Source organism: Ovis canadensis, chromosome 3, assembly GCF_042477335.2.
Source record: "Ovis canadensis isolate MfBH-ARS-UI-01 breed Bighorn chromosome 3, ARS-UI_OviCan_v2, whole genome shotgun sequence".
Lineage (NCBI taxonomy): Eukaryota > Metazoa > Chordata > Mammalia > Artiodactyla > Bovidae > Ovis > Ovis canadensis.
Window position 1 is genome coordinate 90098792 of NC_091247.1, and position 11634 is coordinate 90110425.

The 11634-nt window shown below is 41.9% G+C and overlaps 1 pseudogene; it reads left to right on the forward strand.

The window, feature by feature from the left end:
- Positions 1-5944: 5944 nt before the first annotated feature.
- On the forward strand, positions 5945-7388 carry LOC138436277 (endogenous retrovirus group PABLB member 1 Env polyprotein-like; annotated as a pseudogene).
- Positions 7389-11634: the final 4246 nt, after the last annotated feature.

Sequence of the window (11634 nt, forward strand, 5' to 3'; positions counted from 1 at the left end):
CAAAGCTGGCTGTAACCCCCCTCCTAACGACTTCCATGCCAACATCTTTGGCAGTGAGCCCCGAAGCAGAAGCGCTCACTGAAATAGATCCCCTATGGAAGCTGGTTAGGGCAGCTTATGCCACCCTGAATCAGACCCATCCTGAGGCAACTAAATCTTGTTGGTTATGTTACAACTTAATTCCCCCTTATTACGAAGCAGTAGGCCTCAACGCCTCTTATGACTTGGCCAACAGCACCGATCCTCCTCAGTGTCAGTGGGGGAACTGAAAGGTGGGTCTTACAATGAAAGAGGTATGGGGAAAGGGCTTGTGCATGGGCACGGTGTTACCAGCAAAGTCTCCACTTTGTGTGCATATCGTCGAGCCTGATGATTTGCCTGTAGCTAAATGGTTAATACCTCAAATGGGGGGATGGTGGGTCTGTTCACACACGGGGCTAACTCCATGCCTGCATAGCTCAATCTTTGACCCCAAAAAAGAATTCTGTGTTATGGTGGCTGTCGTGCCAAAGATTCTGTACCGACCAGAGAAAGCAATATATGATTATTGGGCCCAAAAATTAACTCTAAATCCTCCAAAAAAAACTTATAAAGTTAAGAGGGAACCTCTTACCGCCATAACCATAGCAACTATGTTCGGTCTTGGAATAGCCGGGGCTGGAACCAGAATAACAGCTCTGTCCCTGCAAAGCCAAGGATTTAACTCCCTGAGAGTGGCCACAGATGAAGACATTACCTGTATAGAGCAATCTATTAGTCATTTAGAATCGTCTCTAACTTCTCTATCTGAAGTAGTTCTGCAAAACAGGAGGGGATTAGATCTCCTCTTTCTGAAACAAGGGGGACTCTGTGCTGCCCTAAGAGAAGAGTGCTGTTTCTATGCTGATCATACAGGAATAGTTAGAGAATCTATGGCCAAAGTGAGAGAAGGACTAGCCCAACGTAAACGAGAACGTGAGGCTCAACAGGGATGGTTTGAATCTTGGTTTCAACAATCCCCTTGGCTGACTACCTTAATCTCCACCTTGCTGGGACCCCTGCTAGTACTTCTACTGATGCTTACCTTTGGCCCATGCATTATCAATAGACTTGTAGCCTTTGTAAAGGAACACATAAATACAGTACAGCTGTTTGTGCTTCGACAACAATATCAAACTGTGTCTCAGGACCGAGAGGAAGATTCCTCTATATGATCTAAGGACAGGGGGGAATGTTAGGGACCAAACGACGGTCTCTAGGACCTGAGTCATGTTTACCAAAAAGAGACAGGATATGCGCTCATCCTGCCTGGCCAATCATGTAACGCCAGCTACTCCTGTAACTGAGACAAAAAACCGCCTGTATATAAGCCGCCATACTCCTTTGTTCGGGGCTCTTGTTGGATTCCCTTGTGTGGGATGAGACTTGGGCCCTAGCGCGCTAGGAATAAACAAACTCCCTTCTTGCATTTGCAATACTGTGGTGGACTTGCTCTCTCGATCGGTTCGGAGATATGGGCTTGGAGCATAACAGCCAGCCCTTCACCATCTCTTTTGTTATTGCTTATACTGGTGTGGTGATGCTAGGAAGGAACATCTCGGTTTTATGTTCATACCCATCTTATTGTGGTTAAGAATATACTAAGGGTCGTGTGCAGGCACTAAGGTGATGAATGTTTTCCCCCAGCGATCTTAGCTTGGGAGGCATTCCGGAAGGTTATTCTGATTGCACCCCAGGTGGCATCAGAGGCAAGCAAGATTTTAAGGGTAAGGAAGTGGACATCAGTCTGGGATGCCATCGGGTATACCCCTGGTGCATCTCCACCCCACCTCTGTGGTAGAACCGGTAGGGACGAGTATGGCACCTGTATTGGTAAGGGACAGACTAAGTCCGACCAGGGAAGGAAAGCTTCGGTGTAAAGTCTGTCTACACCCCTATCTAGAGCAGGGAGGGGTGCCTGTGGTAGAAAGAGGTGCTGGTCTCTTCTTTTCTCTCTTACAGATGGGAGCTAACAATTGTAGCCTCACTCCTTTGAACTGTATCCTGAAAAACTGGGATATATTTGGTCCCCAGAGCTTAAAGAAGACATTCCTGATCTTCCTATGTGACACTGCATGGCCACAGTATCCACTGGAGAATGGCAAACAGTGGCTGGTTGGAGAGTCTTTTAATTATAATACTGTTTTACAATTAGACCGGTTCTGTAGAAAACAAGGGAAATGGGTAGAAGTAGCATATGTGTTGGTGATATGCCAGATTTATGTCCTAAGGGTATACATTTGGACGTGAAACCTTCAGCTCCCTCCTGTTCTCCTGCTTTGCCTCCCCCGTACCTGGGGCTCCAAACTGAGCAAACTGAAAGTCAGGGACTGCCCCCCGCCCCCCCTGCCCAGGAAGGGTTACCTCGGTCTCAGTAAAAACCCAAACTGAGATTCAAACAACCCAAGTAGAGGTCCAAACAACCCCTGTCTCAGTATGACCTCAGACTACTCTGGTTTCAATAGAAACTCAGATAGAGAAGCAGAGCAGTAAGAGAAGCTCAGATAGCAAAAACTAAGGGGTGAGATGAGATGGAGGACAGGAAAAAAAGAGATACAGAAAAGTAGGTTTCTCCAATCTATCCCTGGGATCATATGCACAGAATAGCCAGAGAGGCTGAGGAACAGCCACAGAAGCTGTTGCCTCTTCATGAAGCACCCACCAGGAGAAATAATCAGTCTATGAGAGTTAATAAGCCCTTTTCTTATCAAGAAATACAAAGAATCAAGGAGGATCTGGGAAACTATTCAGAGGATCCAGAAAAATATATTAGAGCTTTTAAAGGTGTTACTCTGCTTTATGACCTTACTTGGAAGGATGTGATGTATATCTTGGGACAAACGCTGACTCCTGGCTCAAAAAGTCGAGTTTTGGGGAAAGCCGTTGCTTATGGAGATGAATGGCTTGGTAATAAATCAGTAGGGAAGAGGGAGAACGAGATAGCCGCCCTCCCCACTGGGAATGAGGAGCTCCCAAGTATAGAACCAGACTGGGACTATAACACGACTGAAGGAAGATGGGATCAGCGTCATTTTGTCAGATGTATTCTTGAAGGACTCAGGCAAGTGTGTGCTAAGACTTTAAACTCCACCCGGGTGCCTTTTCCCAATAAAATCTCTTGCTCTGTCAGCAGATGTGTCTCCTCGGACAATTCATTTCCAAGTGTTAGACAAGAGCCCAGTTTCGGGCCCTGGAAGGGGTCCGCCTTTCTGCAACATAAGGATTAGGTACCACGGGGTGTAAAGAAACTACAGCCTCACTTATTATTCATAAATCTTGAACTATTCTCCATTTACCATTTGATATCTTTATACCCGCCCCTGGCTCCATATTCAGTCTGGAAAGGACCACACTGGAGAAGAAACTGCCCCCAGAGGCGTAGGTTTCAGGAGTCAGATTGTCAAGACAATCAGGACTGAAGGTGCCCATGGGTCCCCACACAAGCTCCCATCCTAATTATACCTGAGGAAACCTCAGTATTAATAACTGTCAGGGGTAGACAATCCATTAATTTCCTTTTAGATACTGGGGCAACTTACTCTGTGCTTACTGAAGCCCTTGGCCTACTTTCTTCCCAATCTACTTCTGTAGGGGGACTGTCTGGACCAAGGAAAAGGTATTACTTCAAAATTGTTCTTTAAGCTGTAACTGGGACTCTGTGCTATTTTCACATGAGTTTCTGATCACACCAGAGTCTCCCTCACCCCTTTTGGGGAGGAATATACTTCTGGGTGAACTCCGGGAGTTGGTGATGGACAGGGAGGCTTGGCGTGCTGCAATTCATGGGATCACAAAGAGTCGGACATGACTGAGCAACTGAACTGAACTGAACTGATACTGAGCACGGTCCATGCCTATGTTTTCATGAATATGGAGCCCTCCCTTTCTTTCCCTTTAATTGAACAAAATGTAAATCCTAGAGTGTGGACTAATGGAAAATCTGTGGGTCGAGCACAAAATGCTGTTACTGTAGTTGTCAAGCTCAAAGACCCACACTTATTTCCACATAATAAGCAGTATCCACTGAAACCTGAGGTTAAGGATCGGTTAAAACCCATCATTGATAATTTAAAGTAGGGGCTATTAATTCCCTGTAACAGTCCATGCAACATTCCTGTTTTTGGGTATAAAGAAATCAAATGGTAAATGGAGAATAGTTCAAGATTTATGAATAATAAATGAGGCTGTAGTTTCTTTACACCCCGTGGTACCTAATCCTTATGTTGCAGAAAGGCGGACCCCTTCCAGGGCCCGAAACTGGGCTCTTGTCTAACACTCGGAAATGAATTGTCCAAGGAGACACATCTGCTGACAGAGCAAGAGATTTTATTGGGAAAAGGCACCCGGGTGGAGAGCAGTAGGGTAAGGGAACCCAGGATAACTGCTCTGCTTCGTGGCTCACAATGTCAGGTTTTATGGTGATGGGATTAGTTTCTGGGTGGTCTTTGACCAGTCATTCTAATTCAGAGTCTTTCCTGGTGGCGCATGCATCGCTCAGCCAAGATGGATGCTAGCGAGAAGAATTCTGGGAAGTGGACAGACACGCAGTGATTCCTTTAGACCTTTCCCGAACTCTTCCGGTTGATGGTGGCTTATTAGTTCCATATTCCTTATCAGGATCTCCTGTCATAAAACAACTCATGCAAATAGTTACTATGGTACCTGGCCAGGGTGGGCGGTTTCAATCAGTGTGCTTCCCCTAACACTTATACCCTATTGTCTGAAATTCCTGAACTAGCCAAATATGTCTCAGTAACTGATTTAAAAGATGCCTTCTATTCGGTGCCTTTGGCAGAGGAAAGTCAATTTCTATTTGCCTTTGAAGACTCTATGCAGCCAGCTTCTCAGTTAACCTGGACAGTTTTGCCCCAGGGATTTCATGACAGCCCTCACCTATTTGAGCAAAGTTTATCTTACAGAACCTGCAGAACTTTAACAGCTCTGAAGCAGTGGTGCTACAATATGTAGATGCTATTCTGCTCTGTGCTGAGACAGAGGAAGCTTGTTCACAAGGCTCAGAAAATTTCTTAAACTTTCTGACAGGCTGCAGTTACAAGGCATCAAGAAAAAAGGCTCAGTTTTGTCAACAATCTGTTAGATATCTGGGCCTAATTATACCAGAAGGGACTAGGGCCATAGGCCCTGAGAGAATTAAACCTATACTAAATCATCCCCTACCTATGACTTTAAGACAATTGAGAGGATTTTTAGGAATCACAGGCTACTGCCTCATTTGGATTCCAGATTATGGGGAACTTGCCCGGCCTTTATATGAACTTATAACTGAGATGCAGCAGGCCCAAACCAACAAACTGGTTTGATCTCCAGATACTCAAAAGGCTTTTAAGGCTCTTCAGACTGCTCTCCTGCAAGCTCCTGCTTTGAGCTTGCCCACAGGGTCAGAATTCAATTTGTTTGTCACTGAAAGAAAAGGTATAGCCTTGGGAGTTTTGACACAACCCCAAGGGCCCCACCAGCAACCTATTGCTTATTTAAGTAGAGAATTAGATGTAATTTCTCGTGGCTGGCCACACTGCCTAAGAGTAATTTTGGCGATGGTTTTATTAACACCTGCAGCCTTAAAAATAATTAATGGACAATATCTTATTGTACTGACTTCTCATGATGTGAGTGGAATCTTAAACTCTAAGGCTAATACTTGGATGACAGACAGTAGCTTCTTAAATATCAGTCATTGTTAGAAGGACCAGTAACTAAGCTTAAAGTCTGTAGAAATTTAAATCCTGCCACTTTCCTTCCTGAGAAGAAAAATGAAACACCTGATCGCGGTTGTTCCCAATTTCTCACTTTATGCAGTTCGGGAAGATCTAATGGATACCCCATTAGACAATCCTGACATGGAAATATTTACAGATGGCAGCTCTTTTGTTCGGGATGGGAAGTGTAAGCAGGTTATGCCCTAGTGATGGCTAAACAGGTTTTAGAAGCAAAATATCTCCCCCAGGGAACCAGTGCTCAGTTAGCAGAGCTTGTGGCTCTGACCCAAGCTCTAGAGTTAAGCAAAGGGCAGCGAGTAAATATCTACCCTGATTGTAAGTATGCTTATTTGACTTTATATACTCCTGCTGCAATATGGAAAGAAAGACATTTTAAAACAGCAACAGGAGAACCCATTAAGCATTTCAGAGAGATTGAGAGACTTTTAACTGCTATATATTGTCCTAAAGAAGTAGCTGTTATGCATTGCAAAGGGCACAGCAGGGATGGAAGTTAAGTAGCCTAAGGTAATCAGCTGGGTGACTGTCAAGCCAGAAAAGTGGCACTTTATGAAACCCTTTCACTACAGATGCCTTTGATCTGGACAGGTCCTGTGGAACTGGAAAAAAACAATATACTGAGAAAGAATTAGAAAGATATGAGAAAAGAGAAGCCAAGACTCCTGAAAAAGGACTTCTAGTATTTACTGCCTCTATATGCTGAGAACAAATAGAGCCATCCCCAGAAGTTAGCCAACAATTTAATTATAATGATTGGAAACAATTGGGATTTTTGCCTCAGGAAATATGCAATGTAGTCATTCCCGTGTTTTCCAACCCCAGTTCAGGACCTCCCTTTGCCTGGCCTGGCACTCATTGGGACTGGATATCTCAGTCACGCTGGTTTGCTCCAAACGGGACCCATTGGATATGTGGCTCTTATCTATGGGCATGGCTCCCCTTGGCTAGATAGGGAGATGCACCCTAGGTCTGGCTTTTACTCACTGCTTCATACTTTCAGCGCTTCCAGAAAAGCCTGCTAATTTACCACACCTTAAAACTTGGTGGGCAAGGTTTGTATTTCACTGGTATGATTATTTGGCTGCAGTGTTTGTTCTGTCTTTGGGAACTACAGATGTTATGCTATGAGTGGATGCTTTGACTAATTTTACTCAACAGGCATTACAAGATTCCCAGAAAGCTATTTTGGCTCTTAATGCTGAACAAGTACAAATTAGAAAGGTGGTTTTACAAAACAGATTGACCTTAGATATTCTGACAGCTGCACAAGGAGGAAATTGTGCCATTATTCATACCCAGTGCTATACATACATACCTGTTATGAGAAATAATGTTACTCATTTTACTAAACACATGAACAAGGTGATTGAGGCTATGGATACTCCTGAAGCCTCAACTGCCACACTTTGGGAGAAGTTGACTAGTTCCCCATGGTGGAAAACTATCTTAATTACAATAATTCTGATTGTTCTATTTTTGCTGTTTGCTCCCTGCATCTGTAACTGTGTAGCTGGATTTGCTTCTAGTCGCATGAAGGCTTTTAAGTTAAAAATGGTTGTCCAAGCTCCTACAAGTGCCACAGCTTCCTCAAACTATTACTTAGGGCCCCTGGGTCAGAGACCCTCAATGTGAGGGTTAGGAGAATATGTTACCTCAACAATTTAGGGACAATGCCCCTTACAGCTCAGAAGAAGTTATGGAACAAGAACGACACCCGTTTCCCTTGGCAACATAATTCTCCTAAAAGAAAAGGGGGGAATGAAAGAGTCAGTTCTTAGGCAGGTTGATAAGAAGTCTGGGGGTCCCCAAGGAGAGAGGGGTCTGGAATTCTCAAGGAGGAGGAAAGGACAAGCTTTTTTTTTCCTCCTCTAAATTCCTTAGTCTTTAGTCACATAAAACATTTTCATCTTTAAGGCTCTTTAAACTGATGAATGCACAACAAACAACTCAGTTTGAAATCTGTACTAAAGATTATGTAGTAACAATGTATCCTGCTTGAGGACAGTTTCTCCTTCCTGAAAACATTCTGGTTAATCCTGCAACAGTCAGAAAACTAAGATCATGGCATCTGGTCCCATCACTTCATGGGAAATAGATGGGGAAACAGTGGAAACAGTGTCAGACTTTATTTTTGGGGGCTCCAAAATCACTGCAGATGTTGACTGCAGCCATGAAATTAAAAGATGCTTACTTCTTGGAAGGAAAGTTATGACCAACCTAGATAGCATATTACAAAGCAGAGACATTACTTTGCCAACAAAGGTCCGTCTAGTCAAGGCTATGGTTTTTCCAGTGGTCATGTATGGATGTGAGAGTTGGACTATAAAGAAAGCTGAGCACTGAAGAATTGATGCTTTTGAACTGTGGTGTTGGAGAAGACTCTTGAGAGTCCCTTGGACTGCAAGGAGATCCAACCAGTCCATCCTAAAGGAGATCAGTCCTGGGTATTCATTGGAGGGACTGATGCTGAAGCTGAAACTCCAATACTTTGGCCACCTGATGCGAAGAGCTGACTCATTTGAAAAGACCCTGATGCTGGGAGGGATTGAGGGCAGGAGGAGAAGGGGATGGCAGAGGATGAGATAGTTGGATGGCATCACCAACACAATGGACATGGGTTTAAGTGGACTCTTGGAGTTCGTAATGTACAGGGAGGCCTGGTGTGATGCAGTTCATGGGGTCGCAAAGAGTCGGACATGACTGAAAGACTGAACTGAATAATTAAAAAGTATATAACTCCCTTGTTAACACTAGGCAAGGGGGCACTCTTTCTGCTCTCTTCTGATGTCTATGCCAGACCGTTTCTCTATCTCTTTTTACTTCAATAAACCTTTATTACACAAAAGCTCTGAGCAATCAAGCCTTGTCTCTGGCCCCGGATTGAATTCTTCTGCTACAGAGACCAAGAATCCCGGCATCTTTCATTATTTAGCAACAACCTTTCATGCTGATCTGGTCACTGGCCAGTAGTACCCTGTAGCATTCTAAAGAAAACAAAGCACTGTCCAGATAACCATAGGACAACCAAACATTACCTAGGTTCCCCACCCTTGGTTTACAAGTTAGTTTTCTGGGTGAAAAGATTGACTGGTTAGAAAATATGAAGCTAACTGCAAAATTCACATGTGTCCAGTATCCTATTATAAAAACAAATTAGTGATCCTGAATAGGAAAAACTCACAAAGTCAAACTTATTTATTTGAATCTGTACCTCAGAGAAATGACTGACCAAAAAAAATAAACTTAAAGAGGAAAAATCTACATTTTGTCCTACATTTCCTCAGCCTAGAAAAGTTTTGCATTTCTTAATTAAATGGAGTGTTTTCCAAGATGGGCCATGAGTAGAAGGACCTTCCTAATATCAGCAATGAATTACCAAGACATCCAAAAGAATAGATGGCCTGTAATTGGATGGCAAAGGAAACTCAAAAATTCTGGGATTATTTACTATTATTTTGTCTGTCATAGGATCAGTTAGTCTATACACATAGAAAGCATTTTCTAAATGCTTGTTGAACTGAAAAGAAAAGAGATTATGAAGCTAATCAAATACAAAGAGATTTGCATTTTTTATTTATCAAAACTTTGGTTTCTGTCAAATACAAACTAAACATTATGCAATTGGAGTTGTGACTCTCACGTAATCATCTGAGCTATAAATACCATGGATTGTATATTTTATGGATCCCTTTCTTTTAAAATTGTGGACCCTTGCATGCAAGTAAAATTTTCTTATCCCCTCCCCCCAAATCATGTAGGAGTTAGTTTGTTTTAAGTAGGAGCAATATGTCAACTTCATATTGCATTTTTAAATATAATAAGAATATGCTACTTAACTTGATAATTGCTGGTTTTGAACATTTTTTCTCCTATATAGTCAAACTGATGTGAAAATGACAATAATCAGAACAGAAGAAGACAAAACTGGAAAGAGAAGAGGATTGGAGAGGATATATTCAATTTACAATTTTATTTTTAAAGAGAGTCTTTAAAACTCAAAATGTTTAAGGAAATATAAGTTTAAATTTGATTAATAATTGCTTGCCCAAACTCTTTCCTTGATATTGCTGACTTGTTTCACTCTTTTCCTTATGTTTATTTCTTTCTAAATTTTCCTTTATGCATTAATACAATATAGTTCTCTCTTAACAACCATATTCAGTTGGTCCCAGTTTCTAACGATGTCTCCCACATGGAGGCCTTCAGTTGCAGACTCTCTTGTATTAACCTAGTTTAGGCCCTCAGCACTAGCTGTCATCTGTGTGTGTGTGTGTGTGTGTGTGTGTGTGTGTGTGTGTGTGTGTACTTAGCTGTTCCCCATTGATGATAGCCTACCAGGCTCCTCTGTCCATGGGATTCTCCAGGCAAGAATACTGGAGTAGGTAGCCATTCCTTTCTCCAGGTGTGATCTTCCTCACCCAGGGATCAAACCCAGGTCTCCTGCATTGCAGGCAGGTTCTCTACTGTCTGAACCACCAGGGAAGCTCCATATATAATATATTATATATGTTTCATTTCCACAACTGCTTCTTTAATATCAGGTACTTGACCATTATTTAATCAACTGTAGACCCAAATATGCTATATACATAATAAGTGTTCAATAATTATTTGTTGAGTTAGAGGTATAAGAGACTATAAAATCTACTATACTAACCTAATGCTTGAGTGCACATTTAGATACAAATATTAGACTTTCCAGGTGGTGCTAGTAGTAAAGAATCACTTGTCAATTCAGGAGACTTTTAAGAGACATATGTTCGATTCCTGGATTGGGAAGATTCCCTGGCAGAGGGCATGGCAACCCACTCCAGTATTCTTTTCTGGAGAATCCCATGGACAGAGAAGCCTGGCAGGCTCCAGTCCATAGGGTAGCACAGAGTCAGACTCAACTGAAGCAACTTAGCACACATGGATATAAATTTCTGGGTATATCAGAAATTTGATTGACTAAAGAAGACTCAGAAATATTTGCAATAGGCCAAGTTGTTATTTTACAGTAAGATTAAAAACATTATCTGGAAAATGAATAAAATGGAAATCTTGTCTTCATTGATCCAAATCACGATTCCCCAAGCAATCAAGAAATCGTGTCATAAAAAATTAAGCACTTTTGTTTCACTCAATTAATAACTAGAGCAAATATTAATCAGACTACTGCATATATTTCAAGAGCTAACTGAAACTGGTATAAGCAACTGGATAGGTATTTGTTTGTTTAATTTATTTAAGTGATGGTTACTCATACCCATACCCCATGGGTTCTGGAATCAAAATCCTTAGATCCAAATGTCTGCTCTACCACTTAGTAGCTGTGTCATTTTGAACAAGCAATTTTTTTTTTTAATCTCACTAAATCTTACTTATTTCACATGAAAACCATGGTAAGATTACATATATAGTTGACCCTTGAACAATGCAGGGGTTAGGGATGAAAATCCAAGTATAACTTTACAGTCTCCTCCTTTACTCCCCTGCCCCTCCCCACCAACCACCACACCACGGCAGTTCTACAACTGAAGATTCAACCAACCACGGATGGTGTAATACATATCCATTTTTCAAAATGGCATATAAGTGGTCTCGTATAGTTCAAACTCATGTTGTCCAAAGATCAACTGTAGTTTTGAGGATTAAAGGAACTATAAATGTAAACAACTTAGGGTGTATGGACCAAAAAAGGTTTTAGTAAATGATAATTTTTATTAAAACCTGTTTTTATTTATTTCAGTATTTGTTTTTCCTTTCCAACTTTACTTCTTCCTGGCTGTCATGTGACTTCTACTCAAATTGCCATTTTAAGAAATAAACTTCTAGACAACACACTGGCCTCCCTGGACAATACTTTCACCACAGCTGGGATTATTACTGTTTAGAG